This window comes from Megalops cyprinoides, chromosome 14, assembly GCF_013368585.1.
Source record: "Megalops cyprinoides isolate fMegCyp1 chromosome 14, fMegCyp1.pri, whole genome shotgun sequence".
Taxonomy (NCBI): Eukaryota; Metazoa; Chordata; class Actinopteri; order Elopiformes; family Megalopidae; genus Megalops; species Megalops cyprinoides.
Window position 1 is genome coordinate 27,141,195 of NC_050596.1, and position 18,332 is coordinate 27,159,526.

Here is an 18,332-nt window from a genome sequence, read left to right on the forward strand (position 1 = left end):
TGTTACACAGTGCTGATGTTGTTGTTCTAACCCCAATCACTTGTCTCAATGTCTAACATAACTTTAAACCAAATGCAAACTTGTAGTTGCCTGTATCTGGTTACACAGGTGTAATTCATTTTCCAAAACTTCTCTGCCAGCACTGGTTGCCAGCCGTGGTCCTCGCTCCCTTCAGAGCCGCTCTCCCCTATAGGCCGGTTCAGCCAGTCCTCCGGCATCCATCAAATGGCATCTGAGTTCAGCCAGCTCTGACCTGCCCTTCTCTGCCACCTGAACAAAGATCTGTAATAAACCTGTCTTACATTTATTTATGTTATAATGACAGTAGAAGACAAGTTTGATTGTGACTACACCTGTACTTCATGTTTACTTCATGTGGTTTCATTTGGTGTTTTGGTGTGTTATTTGGTTAACTTGCGTCTGTGCTGCCCTTTAGGTAAGTGTGTGGTACATGACTTATTGTAATATAATATTTGCTCTTTTATTCCAAACTTTACTTTCTAATGGTCTACCAACCATGCCGGATAAGGGTTTCTGTCTAAATACTACTACTACTACTACTAATAATAATAATAATAATAAAATAATAATAATAACAATAATAGCCTTGCTTTTTAAGCACACAAGTACTAGGTCAGGCTTTTTGATAAGTAAAGCCTTCTCCCTTCTGCCCCCAGAAAACAGACTCGCCTGTCTGGGTTTTCTGTTTACGTTAGGATAACATGAGTGTAGGGCTGGCATTGCCGCTGTGCCACAGGCGAAGCATGCGGAGACACAATCTGAGCAGGGGAGGATCAATCAGTTCGCTCTGAAAGATCTCATTTGTCAATCTGAGCCGACAAGCCCCTGCAAGCCGTATCAGGCAAGGTAGGCTTTGAACTGCATTGTGGGAGGCATCTCGGATCTGTGCTCGTTGTTCCAGTGGCTTGTTCTGTTATCTCTCAAGTGTTGTCTTCCGTATCCTTCCACCATTGTGTTATTGTAGTAGTGACAAAAAAAGCATGTGGGGTAGAATGAAACTTATCTATAATCAAATGACATATAATAATACATACACCTGCAATCATATTGCCAGGAATCACCTTCATGGAAAACATCTAAACCTTCCAAAGGCATAAGGTATGCTTTTCTGTACGCTTCAGTTCAAATTAAACATCTTTCAGTTTTCAGTGTAACCCATCCAGATCAAACTTTCTTAAACAGCTTTTCATTTTCAGTTTACTTTAGTGTGGACAGTGGAAACGAGCTGTGAAAGGAGTGAAATGTTGTGTGTTGGACTAAGTTGACTAAGAAAGTTCACGCTGACTGAGGCTACTGCTGACCACACAAACTAGGCTTCCGTAATGGCAGCTGCACACTGAGGTGATCTACATGCATAGCTATGGTGCAGCAGGCTACCTTCCAAAAACACGCAGCTTGATTGTATGCATTAACACACACCCGAGAGATCTGCTTGCAGTGAGTGTGGCAACAGCTCGACCATCATGATTACCATATTTATATTTAACACAATTTGTTATTTTGATGAGCCAGCTTCTGTTATACCATAATGCTATTTATAAACAGGTAAATTGGAATTACATTTAACCAAGGATTTGTGATTAGCTTTTTAATAATGTAGACATCATTCTCCTGTCAGTTTTCAGTTTCATTCCATTTACATAAAGGAGGAACCAATGAGGTAATAAATGATTTAGCTAGTTGCAAGGTACATTTTATATATGCAAACCCACAGGACTTGAGACAAATTCCTCAGAAAGCAGAGCTCAAGAGCATTAGCAGGGATGTCCATACTTAAGCAACCAATCGGCGCAATCAAAGCATGTACGTGGCTTACTGTCAGCCTTCATGACCCGCTCTGCCTTTGAGAGTATCAGCCTCCCATGAAACATCTGCCCAGCTGTCCTGCCATTACTTCCACCCTGGTTCCTAACTGGGTCCTGATAAATGAACCACCCACAGGTTTTAACCAGCAGCGTTTTAAACAGTTTTAATAAGCCCATCAACTTTTTACACGCACTGCATCAACAACCACCTCACATGCACTGCGAAAATCAGAAGTAGGTAAATCTAGGGTGGCCCCTTTCTCAAGCTGTGTAACTGTCTGTGAAGTCATGTAGGAGTATCTCACATTTGTAACGGATGGCCTTGTAATGTGCTGGATTAGAAATACATTTTGCCTCATTAGTCTACAGTTCAAATGATTTAGAGGGAATAGGAGCAGAGCTCGGTGCACATGACTTGGTAATATGAATACATGACTATGATGGAGTTATCACGCAGAATTATACATCTAAACGGACTGAGCCTTGATCAGTACATTTTTTTTTTCTTTCTGGAGCAATACAGTAGTCATGGAAACTGTCTGACCCAGCTCATTAGCAGTTCTGCATGTGTGTTGCGTAGCCTTAAACAGCTACTTTTTTCACCTGGTTTTGCGCCCTGTGGACACACTCAGATAAAACTTTGACTGCAGTGCTCCATGGTTGCAGTCTGGAGCTGATGTTTGAGGGTATATATGCTAGTGTTATTATGATGTATCAGACATTAACCTAACAGTAACCATTTGCATTTACACTGCCGGCTCTGTGTTTTAAATTATTTTAAAAACGTAGTGGGAAAAGTTATTCATTTCAAAAGGAACCCAGAGGAATCAGCTTAATTAGGCGTACTAAACACACACTAAGTTGATAGCCCTTACAGACCAGATTTGTAAATGAATGTGATTCAATGTGTCAATTTTCCTGGGTTTTGTAGCACCATCTCAGATGCCTTTAAGTGAAGTTTGGCACCTGTGGAAGGAGGGGCATGAGATTTCCTACCTTCCAGGGTATGTTTCTGCAAGAATTCCCACACATTGGAAATAACATAATGAAACCTTTGAGGTGAAACAACACCTGACGCTGGGTGGGATGCAGGCACTGTTTCCATATGCCATGTGATGTTCAAGCCTTCTTTCCCCAGACAAGAGAGACATTGTACACCAGCCAAGCAGAGTCTGTTCATATTGTGTAACACTAACATTCAAAACACTTAAATTAGTAAAATACAATAACAACGTGTCCTCACAGAGTAAATGGCAAACAAAACTATGGTTAGCTGATATTCCCAATTAATCCATTGTTAACTACAGACTTATTTTAAGCATTGCATTGATTCCTGCACATTCTTCAAACTTTCAAAAACATGTTACACTGGAGCATTCATATCAGCCAGTCAGTTGCCTGCTGTTCCATTCTCAAGGACACAGTCTTAAAAGTAGCATGTGCTAACATGAGTTGCTTGCTGATGTTAAACACCTCCACTCATGGAATCATGTGACAGGATTACAAATGTTTGGAGGGACGTGGTTGTTTTTGTGACCCAAGACCAGATTCGTCCCACCCTAAGTCCCACTAATTCACTATTGTGCAACCCATGCAGGGGTATAAACTGCATAGCACCCACCCCTGTATGGCACAGAGTGTTCATTGAAGTGATGGATGAAATGAAACACAAGGATCACATTTATTCAGACCCCTCCACATAGCCCTGTGCATTTTGTAAATCCTTTTACAATACACTCAACAAGGTATTCACAGAATTGCATATTTGATGGTGACAGTAACTGATGTATTTGTGAATACTTCTAATATATTTTGATAGTTATTAAAATATACTCATTGAATGCAAGGGCAGCATGGTGTCTCAATGGTTAGCACTGTTGCCTCACAGCAAGAAGGTCCTGAGTTTGAATCCCGGCCATCCCAAGTCCTTTCTGTGTGGAGTTTGCATGTTCTCCCCGTGTTTGCATGGGTTTCTGCCGGGCGCTCCGGTTTCCTCCCACCATCAAAAGACATGCATGTTAGGGTTAATACTCCTGTCAGTGCCCTTGACCAAGGCACTGGCAAAAGAACTGGAGTTGGTGCCCAATGCTCCCAGCTCCTGGTATGTGTGTGTGCTCACTGTTGGAGTGCGTGTGTGTTCTCACTGTTGGTGTGTGTGTGCTCCAGGTGTGAGTGTGCTCACTGTTCACTGTGTGTAGGATGGGTTAAATGCAGAGGACGAATTTCCCCAGTGGGATCAATAAAGTATTATTATTATTCATATATTGATTTTTTTCAATACACTTATAGCCAATCTGATTTTTTTTATTTGATTTTTTTTTTTTAATTTTGGGGTGTGGATCAAACAGGATGTATGAAAATAGACACAGTGTAACAAACATTGTTCTTAACTTTAAGTAATACATTTATGAAAGTTCACTGCCTCCATAACACGTTTATTTCTACTGCCAATGAAAAAAAAATATTCAGGAATATCAAAAAGAAAAAAAACATACACATTCAGAATGATGCACACTGTCTAGACTGAATCTCACTTATTACTGGAAATATACACTTAACTGTGCTAAAAATACTTATCTTACTACATTTTGAGCATATTCTATGTATGACTCTTTATTACCACTTATCACCGTACAGTAAAGGGGTATGATAAGCAGTCAACAGAAAATACTCATCCTAATAAACTGTAAAAGCCTTTCCTGAAGATACCCAAAATCCTGACTTAACTCCTCTCACTCCCCATCTCCATGGGAAATAAAAAAGGCGTTTTTTAAGCTGATACATTTCAAAGAAAGCTTCAGGGAAGTGAACAGCTGAAAAATCCAAAGAATGTACCTTTTATCAGAGAATGGCATTTTAAATGCTATGAAAGATTTCTTTCATTCAGAACCTTGGCAACCTGAAACCAACAGACTTTGGAATGTGTAAAGGGTACATGAGTGCACACATTACATAAAAGTTGTTTCTACATTTCGGTGCTGTGCTCTTGGATGGAACATGATTTTCGGCAAGGGGCAGAACAGATGTGCTTTCAAACTGACTCTGGAGTGTGGCACCTCCTGGTGCCACACTCCATACAGATGTCAGGCCACATCCACAGCCTACAGTGTCTAGGTCTATCAGACTTGATACTAACACATTTATGAAGTGTAAACATACCGCATGTACAGAAAATCATGCTAAAACACCTATTCAGATGCAAAGCATTTCAAATTCTTGTGATAACGTTATGTTTTCATTTGTTTCTTTAGACATCAAAGTCTTTGTTTTAAGAGTGTTCATACAGACATCAAACTCCTCATTTAGCAGTATGTAGAGATATCTGTATTTCTATTGCTGACCAGTGAGTGATACATGACCAGAATAACCTAGCCCACACTTGTCGGAGGCACAGCTTTCCACAAAAGAAACTTTCATTTTCAGAAAATCAGTTTAGCCGTGACATGAGACCGTGAATTTGGCTACTTCCACAAATTTGGTTGAGATCTAACCTCTACCATTACACTTGACAGGTATTCACTGGACCTCTAGCAGCTGGTCACTTGCCTCACCTGGCAAGTTTGAAACATGCCATTTCAACCTGCAGAGTGAGGTATGAGACCAGCCACTAAAGCTCCAATGAAGACAAATAGGAAGGAGATGAGGCTTTTTTTCAAAAGCATGTGGCCATTAAAGATCCTGATAGCAAGGTCATTACTGTTTATTGAAATTCTCCTATCATGGAGCCAACCTCAACACACATCACTTTATATATCCAGTATGTATTGTGTCACAATGTATGGTTAGCCAGAGAGATCTCCATTATGGACATTATTGCACAGTTGCACTTGTATGCAGTTCCATTGAGATTGATTCTAACGTCCTCCAGCACATTTTCATCATTTTGTGATTTATTTGGGAAAGAATCCGTTGTAGAATCCGTTACACGTCTGCACGTCTTTCTCCGGAAAAAACATGTATGACAACTGGCGTGATTATCATCTCACTAAATATGAATACGTATGGGAATTTTATGTAACTCCATGACCCACATACTGTGAATGCATTAAAGATGAAATAAATCCTATTCAATTTCTAATCCAAGAACCTTAACATTGACTGTTTTTTATTCATCTCTCACAGTTAATCTGTGGTTAACATGTGTTTTACAGAATGTTACTGACACATAAGAATGCAATCCCAAATGTCAGCCAGTTGGTGTCAAGAAAGTGTCATCATATCGACACCCTGTATCAGAAACTGATTCAAGGAACGATTGTTTGTGCCAAAGTGAGTGTTCACTTGTAAGTATGCACTGACAAATTTGCATTTAGCAACATAAAAAAGAGCTAGTCTGTGACTGGGAGCAACATAGTAAATTTTAAATCTAATAAAGCTGTACATGTTAAAAAAAAAAACTCAACAGTCCTGGCATTTCACCAACAGTATAATACCCAACTGAGCTGAATTTGACAGAGAAAGCAGGTTGAATCTTGATATTTAATAAGATATGCAAAACCTGATGGACCTTACATAACATTAATATCCATGGCACGTAAAACAACCACAAAAAAATCTGGGTTTTATATTGTAACTTGTAACTGAAAGACTGATTGTCTGAGTTGCTACCACGATAACAACATTTTTCCACTAGAGGTACAAGCGGGTAAAAAGGCCAGCAGGAGATTTACAGCAAATATGAAGAGCATCTGTTTGTTCTTTTAACAGAAAAACCTTAGGTGCTTTTTAAGAGTCACCACTTAGTGCACCTGCATCTATCACACATTTTTAAGAAAAAGTGGGAATATTTCTGCATTAAATCAATAAAAATGCCCAAACTAAATGAAGCATGTATCCCTGGCTTGCTGAGCTCAAAGCTATAAATGTCTTAATGACTATGTGTGGAATGAGACTAAGCAGTTAAAGCTTACTGATGTGAGGCACCATTGCTACATGAAGAAAGGCAGAAGGAAACATTAACTCACACATTGAAAACATACTGTTTGATGCAGAAAATTCGCAAGTCCGCTCTGTTGTAGAAGACAGATGCAGTAAGATACAATAAGAATACATGTGAATTGTCTCCCATAGGTTTTGCACAATTATGAAAACCGGTATGTGTACACAGAGAATTTGATATATAAATGGTATATAACTGTTAATAATCGTAATAATAATAGATATATTGGGTAGATTTTTATTGCAGTATACTGCATATAGAGAATATATTTCTGATATTTAAAGTATATTATACAATAACATATCCCTATATATGACCATGCATTGACACTTTACAGTTTCTGTCAGGGCAGTGAGGAGGAGGTTGACACATCTCATTAATTCCATTTAATCTGTCTCTGTGGGAAGTGCTTCAGTGTGCAGTCAGGGCAAGCTGAGGAGTGAACCTGTGGCAAGACCACTCAAAGCTTCCCAGATAACCACCCCCCCCCAACACATACACACACACACACACATACACACACACACACACACACACACACACACACACACACACACACACACACACACACACACACACACACACACACGCCAGAATGGGGTCAACATTCAGACGACTGCCTGAATAATGCTGAACCCCAAGGATGGCTGGCCTGGGTTCTGCTAGGGCCTTCAGCCCTCAAAACGGCCAAAGTCTCTCAACACAACTGTCAATCACTGCTCACTGCTTGGAATGTATGGTATTTTGACCCAAGCAAGTCATTGAGAGATCAGCTGGAGCAAGAAGAATGCATGCATATCGGTCCTCCTGGACTGACACTGCTTGACTGGCATGTGTGAGCAAGGACACTGTGATGTTCATTTGTATTTGTGCTGCTAGAGTTTCTCTCTCAGATAATCTTAGTCCAAACATGGTATTTTACTACTTACATTCATGGACTTTTAGAGTCCTTTGTGTAGAGTTTAATATCCTGGCACTGATACACAGGAAAGACATATATTGCATTTTTATGTAATATTTATGAAGCTTGCATTTCAAATTCATATTACTGAATATTTACATCTGAAATGTGAAATTTCAGTATTTTGCTCCACTCTGACCCTGACAATCCAACTGTCACTCTGCGTAGGCACTGTAAATCATAAAGGTCAAATGTAGGTCGAATTAAAGGAAACTCCACAGCGAGCTGACACATTTCAAGGCAAAAATGCTTGCAGATCAGCACCCGGCTTTCCCTCCTTGCACGTCTGCATTTGAATGAATAAAGGTCAGATCATTCTCATTCTTTTCCATCGTGATGACAGAATTATATTTTTAATTCTACAAAATGTAATCTCTGCGCTTCCAAATCCTCTTAAACTAATCCCCAGGTACATTTCACTGCTCCCCCAGTGCAGGGATCCCAACACATCTGTTGCCTGTGGACACGTTTACCAGCCACACGGTCCCCCGGGTGTCCTCTCTACATTGGCAAAGTCTTCAGGCACGCAGTCACATAAAACCAACCAGGCAATATTATGACCATGTAACACACAGTCACATGAACCAATAAGACTAATGCCATAGTAATATAGATAGCAAACAATCACATGAACCATCTGATTGAACATCTACATGCACCAGCCACACTGCTGTAAGACAATAACATAAACAGGCTAAACTGATGCTTAGAGACATTCCACCTTCATACCTAAGCCATGGAGTGTTGTGATTAGGCACCAACAAAAAAAGAAGCACTGTGATTGGACAGCCTATGCAGCACTAATTTACAATAGAGGTGATGATACAGCCAATCAGTGGTTGGTCTGGTAGCTCACAGGACATTTATTACCATCCATTTCTGGTACAAAAGCATGCAACATCTATGACTTAAATGGCTCCTTATGTAGAATTCAACAATTGTACCCCTATCACACAACAGTGAACATGTGAATGCACCAAGACAGCAATACATTTGGGCATTGGATTCATTATTTTTTCATATTTGTTTATATAATTGTGATAGCTAATTAGCTAATGCCCTTTGAAAGGTTAAAAAAAGCCTTCATGGTAATTTTATCTTACATTTTGTGAGCACCATCCTAAGTGCTGAATGTCAGCGCCTTAATGAGGGGTTCATGCATCTTTAGCTAAGTTTGAGTGACCCATAAGCCACATCTCAGCCATGTGTGAAATGTGAGCCGAGCCCCTCCCCCACCTGTCTGACTTAGTGCAATTAAAGGTACTTACACATTACAGTCTGTTTTCTGGTATGGAATGCCAGATCAATTCCAGAGGTGAATGGTTTGCTTTTGGAGCAGAAAATCCAGGCCATGTGATACGTGACACTCTTTTCTTTTTGCGTCAGCGTAACGGTGTAGGACATCCGGCACATTTATGTAATTCGACCATAACTTCTCTTGCTACTTTTGTTCTGCACTGTTCAGCATCTCTTTTGAAATCCACTCGCCTGAAGGTTTTCACGGATCCTTCCAAAAAGCCAATGCGTTGCTGCGCGTACAGTAGCCACCAATTGGACTTTTATACTTTCATCTCCCTAAATAGCTAAAAGGCATTCCGTTTCTCTCTCCCTCCCTCTTGCTGACTCTCCCTCTCTTTGCTGCTGGCTTGTTCTTTTTTTCCCCTTTTTTTTTCCTTTATTTTTTGTCTCACCAAAACAACTCTTCCTCTTTGTGCTCCGCCACAGCGCACATATCATTTTTTGCTAACTGTGACAGGCCCCACAGTCTTTTGCACCTTCAGTTTATGGGGTGGGAGCGCTTCCTGCCCAGTATCAAATTACACACGCCTATTTAGCCCACACTCTGGACCACCTCAGCCAAGCACTCCGGGATTTATTGCTCTGTGACACTGTTTTGGTTTCGCATACGCCGGATAGTGTGAATTAAGCTGTCAATCATTCTCTATTGTGAATTCAAAATGGATGGTGAAAGCAATTTAAGATGTAATGTCAATGCACTACCCAAATGACTTTTTTTTCAGGATCCTGGCCTTGAGACCTTTTCAACAGACTAGACTTAGATGCCAGGTAGAAGGTTGGACGCAGAGGGCAAATTACATTTCATGCACTCTTTTGGAATGACACAACTTTAATTCAATCTAGTCTCAATGTTCTTCCTTTTAAATTCAAGACCAACTATAAAATATAAAACTTCAGTATGAGTAGTCCAAGCAATGCTAACTTTTGAAAGCTTTAGGAGATGAATTTGAGTGCACGGTGAGTGCTTGCTAACATCCTCATGAGCACTTACATTTACCATTATGGTAGACACCTGTTATCAAAATCCCATGTATAAATTAAACAGCTTGTATTTGGTATATCAACCTTCACAATGAAGATGTCACAGGCCACTTTAAAGAGCGCTATTTCTGAAGGGAATACAAAAAAAGAAATAAAACCAAGCGAAACCAGACAAGTGATCGACACAAACACTTCAAAATATGCAAGGAATGCAGGTTACCTACAATTTAGCCATTATGCCACATGTACGTGACAGTCAGTCTACCACAGAGTGTTTTTGATAACACACTACTTATGCAGTAAGTCTGAATAAAGAAAAGTACTTGGAGTTTCTAAATTTCCGAACCGGCAACCACACATAATTCAGTCATAAGTTTGAAAGCCACTTAAATGGAAAATGAGAAATGAACCAACCATCCAAAAAAGAACCAATCAACCTCAATGACTGAATGCTAGGTGGATGGTCTGTAATCAGTATGGGAGGGGAGGGAATTTTGGGAAACACGTTTAGCCTCAGCCAATGCTGAGAGGGAAGACTTTGGCTAAAGTGTGTTCCACCAGCAACAAAGGATCTCATACAAAAAAAGACCTTAGTCATCACTTGCTGGAAAATACAGAGAGGATCCTGGTGATTGTCACTGTGGATTAAAGCACCGGATAAAGCCCCTCTTCAGGGCTATGAATAAATACTCCCTGGTACAGAGAGCGGTGAGGTTTGTTTTGGTCTGTCTCAGACCCCTTGCCAGTATCCCCCCTGTCATCAATCAGCATTAGGCCACTTACTGTACAACCGTGTGTCGTATTGAGCCCTGTGCAGTTGCTAATAGCAACAGGGTACAGGCTTGTTTCTCCTTTTTGCTTGGTAAATAGCAAGTCTTTACTGGGCTTATCGCCTCCTGCACATGCAAGATTATGAAAGAGAGAAGCGCCCCTTCAAAACGTCTGGAGATCCTAAGCTCAAAGCTACAATTAAGAAGCTATTCTAAACACAGGCTGCTCATCACAGCTTTGTGCATTCCTGACGCCTCGTCCCCGGTCGTTGGAATTACCTCGGTCAAGGTGGAAAGCATGCATTTAACTTTGCCGCAACTCCACTGTGAACTCACGAGTGTGAGACCACAGAGAGCTGATTTAGATTAAACAAATGTACATGGAGATTTGTTTTAAATGCAAAGCCTACATACAAGCGGTAGCATGCCAGACAGAAGGCACTCTGAGCACACACACATGCAGTGGAGCACAGTATTAGTATTAAACGGATACAGGACAGCGGCAGGAGAAGCCTCTGTTCTGTCTTACCTTGTCTACGCTTGTTCATCCTGGGGGAAACTCTTCAATGAACAAACATGGTATTCCTACAGGCAGCTGCTGATAGCCAGAGGTCTCAAAGATGATAAAGTTTGCATCCACAGAGCAGCTCCAAGCTGGGAAACACAACACTGCTCTCTCCTTCCACCTCCCTCGTCTCTCCGGCTCACTCTGTGTCCTGTATTTCTCTGGCTCTGCCTCTCTCTCCCTCTCTCATTCACTCCCTTCCCCTTTCTCCGTCTCTACCTCTCGCTCTCTCTCTCACTGTCTGCCTCTGTTTGCCTCTCTCTCTCTCTCTCTCTCTCTCTCTCTCTCTCTCTCTCTCTCTCAGCGATTTCACCAGACTTAGCCTCTAGGACGTTTTACATGTGTTCAGCAAGGGGGGGCTGCTGCCTTTGATGGTGGCCCTTTCCTCTCGGGGGGGTGGGGGGGATAACCTGACTGGGGGAAAGTGAGCAGCACGTCACTCACAGCGCTGCTGCTTGGGACCTACGGGGGGGGGGGGGGGGGGGGGGGGGGGGGGGGGGCGAAAGAGTAGTGAAAGAGGGGAGAAGGACAAGACACAGTCAGTGACAAGAAAGGAGTGGAGTCAGAGACAGAAATAGCACTAAAAACAGAGATGGAAAAAGGAAGTATAGAGAAATACATAGAGGGATTGAGAAGGGCTTCAGCCCATCTGGTGCAATCAAAAATGGTCTCAGCTGAAGGGGCTCTGACATGCAGGGGCTCACAGCCCCGACTGCTCAGCCCTATGTGGGGACGGGGGGAAGGGCCCCATCTATTGTCTCTTCCCCCCCAAAAAAAGGGCCACCGTGAAAAGGGGGCGGCAACTGGAGGGGTGAAAGGGGAATTAAAAGGCTCCTGGATACAGTGGCCTTCGTTAAAAAGGAGAAGCTTACCCCCAGCCTACCCAATCACGGCCACTTTATCCGACATTCGGCACCACTAATGAACTAAATGAACAATTACACTAATCAGATTAGCAATTTGCAGTGGGGTACAGAAGAGAGGTGAAGGGGGTACCTCATGGGTAATTTTGGAATGAAAGAAACTGGAGTTTGTCCGAAAGACAGATGGATATGTTTGCTATTCTATTGCTTTGATTGTTTTGTTTTGTTTGTTTTATTTCCACTGTAAAAAAATTTTTACACATGATGCAGTTGCTATGTCTTTAAACTTAGGCTATCACCCAGGTTAACTCAAGGCTCAGTTTTCCATGCAAAAAACTGTTCTTTAAGGCTGAGGTCTGGTTAGTGTGTCTGCATTCTATCCTCTCCATTCATTATACCAACTAGAAACAAATTATCAAAAGTTCTGTTGCAGTTATTTTTCTTTTCCCAAGTAACTTCCACAGTGCAGTTTTTCAACATCAGCAGTCATGTAAAACCTCAGACAAAAACATCATGCACTTAATAAATGCAGCTGATTCATAAGCAAATCTTTATTCATAGTGAAGCTAATTTGATTTCGAAAGCAGGTGGTCGTCAATTTGTTTTTGTTCTCCTACTAGGCTGGAAAGATATATGAACAGAAAATAAGTCAATACACCACAACAGACTGGCCTTGAGGGATGAATCCCTGGCATAATAAAGAATTATTGAGGAGCTGACATGCTTTTAATTTCATCAGTTACTATTTGTCTTACTTTGATGTACGAACATGTCATTTTCGAGAAGAACAAAACGAGGTAGAAGCCAAGTGAAAAAGAAAAACACAAATCTAAACTTTGACAACTCAAGCGAAACAGTGCATGAAAAAAACAAGAAGCTTGGGAATCAATTTAACCAAGAGCTTGTTCTCAGAAACTTTGAAGTGCCTGGTACATTTTCATATTTTAAAGCAATCGCACGCAAATCATGGTCAGAGTTCTCAGTATCTTCATGTACTTTGGCTTTGTATATGCCAGTCATCTTTGCTTGTAGATTTTTATCATTTGCCTTAATATGCTGTTCCCAAAGTCACTTCCATTGTTGCTCACTTCAATATATTTTGGCTTGCAGAATTTTATTATTATTTTTTAAATGTGCCTTGCTGTTAAAAATGACATATAAACATATCTGTTTAAATGGACCCATGTCTGCTCTTATAAAAAGTCTGATTCTCTAATGTGAATGATTTTTTTGGAAAGTGCAAGATCAGATCATACAATTGCTTGTTCAGGAAAAAAAAACAATCAAAAGGCTATTTTAAGAACATAAACACTCAATAGTGTCTTTTCAGGAAAGCAAAGGTATACTTTCTATCACCATAGAGAACTAAATGAAAAAAAAAAATGAAAGGAAGTGATAGTAATGATATTACCTAGCAAACAGCTCTAAATGATTCATCTTAATTTTCCAGTTTTGTCTTCACTGGCAATCATTACTACTAATAATAATATACATATGGGATGCCCTGATGTGCTTTTAAGCCACTACACCACTCTACTGCCTGCCTAACTTACCAACAACTGAAGTACCTAAGAAAACCATGGTTAAGGTTGCGATCAAAAAGCACGTTAATGACTGTCTGCAGTCGGCCAGAATCCCCAGTGCCTGATCAACCGGGCTCATTAGTCCCTGCTTATCACACCACAAGGGGGTTTGGTGACAGACCCCACTGTTTGGAAACACACATATACGCCCCAACACAGCCGGCTGTGTGACAGAGCCAAAGAGAGGTGGGGGGTGGTGCCAAATCTGGGGGGGTGGGAGGGGGGTGTGGTGTCACCGCCGACAGACACACTTCCCCTGGCATTAATCTGCCTGCACTTTTACAGTTCAGTGGACAAACTGACTCCCTCCTTCCCTCCCGCCTACACAATGTTTGTGGCCAGGTCCTCGAGTGCGTTTTGAAGTGGTGACTCAATGTACCAATTATTTGTGCGGAAAGTCTGATGCAAAACTTTAAAGGGATGTGCTGGTTCCTATGCCATCCCAATTCTTTTAATAATGGTTGCCACCAAGTCTTAAATCAACGCAAATAAAATGAAGACACGCTAACTTACTTAAGTTAGCATGTAAGTACTTTACTTTAAGAGGTGGCACAGTAATGTGTTAACTTACATTACTGTGCCACCTCTATACCTTTTACAGTGTGAATCACAGTGTGAAACCTTCTACATATTTTCCTTCTCCAATGTTCTTGCATTGTAATGTCCCTGGTCCACATTTAAAATGCCACCCTAGATCTGGTCCATACAGTGCTGGTTTGTCCCCTTTCCTGGTGCTCCAGCCAATCCAGATTTCTTGAGCTGGGGACAATACGCACCGTTGCCTTGTGATCTCCACTCCAAACGCTAATGCCATTATATAACCCCAGAAGAGCAATATTGACTGCATAATACTGTGTGTGTTATAATGCAGTCCTGTCAGGTCTCATTACGCCAGGGCTTTGACAGGTTACGTCTGAGTGACTTCATGTAGAACACAGAGAACTAGAGCAAATCAGCCCGGGGAACCAAGACATCAAGGTAACTCATAAAGAACACACTTTCTGAATTCTTAAAAACATGATTATAACATATTGATGGTACTAAAGCCCAAAATCAGTGAATCTGCACTATTGTTTTAAAACCCAAATCCCTGGAAATGGGAATATTAACACAGACAAACAGTGAAATTCATTCACTGTGACATTGGCAGTGTGTGTTTGAAACCAGCAAGGCTTACATATCTATTCAGTCATCTAAACATTTTTTTCCAAAAGAAAAATATATATGAGCTTTGTCAAAAGCTCAAAACAATGTTTAAACACATTTGAAAAATTACAAAAGAAGGAACATCTGCCTCCCATACATGTTTAAGAATTCTTTACTTGCAGTGACCTGAACACAATTAATGTTGGTTAAAACCTTTTAAAAAAACAGGTACTTCTAGAATACGCAATGAAGCCAATGATATTAATGCTAAACCCACAGGAATAAAACACTATTAAAAGATTAAAAGTAGAAGAAAACATAACATCCATACCACGTAAATGTTTAGAGCATCGTGCCGACATATAGGATGTTGCATTCAAAATGCTGCAAATGGGGTTACTGAAGTGGAGCCAAGTGGAGCAAATGCCAGCAGTTTTTTTTGCAATTGTGTAACATCATAATGGAACAGCGAACCCATTACCCATGGTTCCTTGGTGTTACCTAACCAGATAAGAACATATCTTTACCAGCTCTAAAAGACGAGTCCCATCTCAAAGCCATGCTTGCATTGAGGGTAATCGGTCTGGCACACACATGCAGGTTTACGGCACACACAAGCCGGAACAAGTGATGAGATGCCATACTCGTTAACATGTCAGCATCATTTTAGTCCGTCATTCCTTTCATTTTTATCGCTGTAGTGCCAATGTAGCAGGTGTCTTCTATGGACTCCACAGCACTGTCTGAGGTTCCACTTCAGCTCTAAGCCATCTGAGTTCATCCTAACATTGACAGTAACATTTAAAGAGACGTATCTTTTTTGGGGTGATGGTATGACCCCATAAGGCTCAGTATGCATAGGACGAGGGCTTAATTCTAAATAAATGTACCAAGACCTTGCTGTTGAGCCATATTGTATTTAGGTAAATGGGACGACGGAACATGAAGCTATGACTTTGAAGAAGTATCAATATAAAAAGCTCCATTAATCCCTTCCATTAAAGTCCATCAGCTAGACAGAGCTAACATATATCTGGAGGGCCTGGCAAAAAGACTGTAATGACTATGAACCATAAATCAAGGGCAGCTAAATGGTGCTCCATCGAGAATGTGAATTACAACGAGCCTGACATTGTCTGCAAACAACTAAATGCAGAGTGATCCACCCCCAAACAGAAATGATTCACAGACAGGGTTCTTATTTAATCATGGATTTTTAGTAATGTTTATGAACAAGGTGATTTTTTTGGGGGATTTTCAGTGCACAATTCCATATGGATAGAGTTTCATTTACACAGTAAAGTTCAATTCATTGCATAATATATTAATACTACTACTACTACTACTACTAACAATAATAATCATAATAATAACAATAATAATAATAATAATGTATTGTGTCAAGGGAGTTGTCTATTGGTGATTAATACTATTGAGCTGGAACCTAGCTGAGATACTGGCCAACTAACAATCTAGTTGTAAGTGGGGTTAGCAAACTGCCTATGTTGTTTCTGTCTATGCCAAAAAATAAAATAAGGAAATGATCAAAGGGCCAGGGAGAGAAAAGTGGAACAGAACAGTGGAAAGGACCTTGGTGGGCTAGAGAAAGTTATCAGTTTCCAATCAGACATTTTTTCAGAAGCACGCTAATATGCATGATGTATCATCATGAAAGAGAACACATTTTTCAAAGATCAAAAAGCAGTTACTTAATGGATATTTTAATAACAACAATTTTTAAATGGTCATCGAATAAATATTTATTAGAATTCATCTGGAAAACCAATTTTTAATCAGCACAATTCTCCAAATCCCTCACTCCCAGGAGGGCATGGAATCATGCCATTGAGTGTATTGGGTCTCATGTGAGCTTAACATTATCAAATTACTGAATTAGAATGCCGGTCAACTCAGCCCATTAAACTTGTAAAACACATGACCTCCATGCAAGCTGAAAAAGCAAACTGCCTTCCCTCAAGCACTTAGGCTATAAGTTTCAATGATACAGCATCTAAATGCTATCTCCATCATCAGGACAGAGGGCTGCATTTTTTCCAAAAGGATTAGGCCTTTCATCTCTGATCCCGACTTCAGCACAGAGATGTCTTTGAGGCCAGATCCTCCTTGTTGTTAGATCAATGCGCTGTGGAATCACAAGGGTATTTGTGGTTATCTCCGCCATCTAAACTGCCCCCAAAAAAAATCATTTTGTGTTACATAATTGATTGTTTCATAACACAAATTCAGACTGTTGAGCAAAAGTATTTTGCATTTTTATACTATATGAATACAGAAATTAAAACTTTTGGTTGGCTTTTTGAACAGAGGTTTTATTGTTATTATTATTATTATTACTAGCCATCTTTTAGGTCTTGATTTAAAAATTGACCTTTGTATTGTGGATGAACAGATGACACTGTTCTTTCTGCCTGCTATGCTGTCAATTTAATACTTACATTATTTTACAGCTTTTTTGGAATTTTAAAGTCCTGTGTTTGTCAATTACAGTTGTTACAATGTTTAGTTGTATTCGGTGATTATACATTGAATATGACACTAAGACAAGCAAGTGATGCACATCTTTTCACTCACACCAGGGTCACACCTCTATTCACAGCAAACATTCAAGCAAGTGTATGGCCCATGCAGGATGGCTGGTACAGGATCTGTATTGTGCACAGCCCAGTAAGGGGCGATTACAGACTTGGGTCTTCTGACACAGCTGCAATTCAGAGAGGGCATGTGACCTCTGTCCCAGTCTGTCACGCTATTTAATGCCCAAAAGCATCCATATGTCCCTCACGAAAGCACACCTGCACCTCTCCGCTGTGCTGCAAGGCTTGGGAGAAGAACAGAACAGAGAAGAACACTGGGCCCTTAAAATACCAGGCAATATTGTAAAATACAGTATTAAGTTTCTTTTAGCAATAAAAAAATAATAAAGCAGTTGAAAAGACTAGTGAACATGGTGCTGAAGCTGCTTTTTTACTGCGGTTTTCAAAAAACATATAAAAAAGAACAACCTACATGTGGAAGTAGACCACCATTTGTCCCAAAACTGCAATGTATTTTAACTCAGTCTACAGTTAGACACAACACTCATTATAAAAGTCAATGTTATATTACACAGCACATTTACACATTAACATTTACATCTTTTTCAGCAAATGGTGAGTAATGATAAAGAGAGTTCATTGATGGCCCCCATTGAATTGGGACAAAATATTATTATTTACATTATAAAGCTATTTTATTTTATTTTCACAAACATACTATTATTTTATCTTAGCAGCATAAGAGACCAACCCAAAGCAGAGACCCCATTTGTTCAGTAGCGTAGCGTAAGGCATCTTGCCACAGGGCACAACAGCAGTGTCCCACCCAGAGTTTGAACACAAG

General features: G+C 40.4%; 1 protein-coding gene across 1 annotated transcript in view; it reads right to left on the reverse strand.

Annotated features, from left to right (window-relative positions):
• LOC118788736 (nck-associated protein 5-like) overlaps positions 1–11,474 on the reverse strand; it is a 103,564-nt gene extending 92,090 nt beyond the window's left edge. The window contains exon 1 of the mRNA XM_036544771.1: positions 11,306–11,474. The gene's annotated coding sequence lies outside the window, so the exon portion shown is untranslated. The remainder of the gene's footprint in view (positions 1–11,305) is intronic.
• Between the last annotated feature and the right edge of the window lie 6,858 nt (positions 11,475–18,332).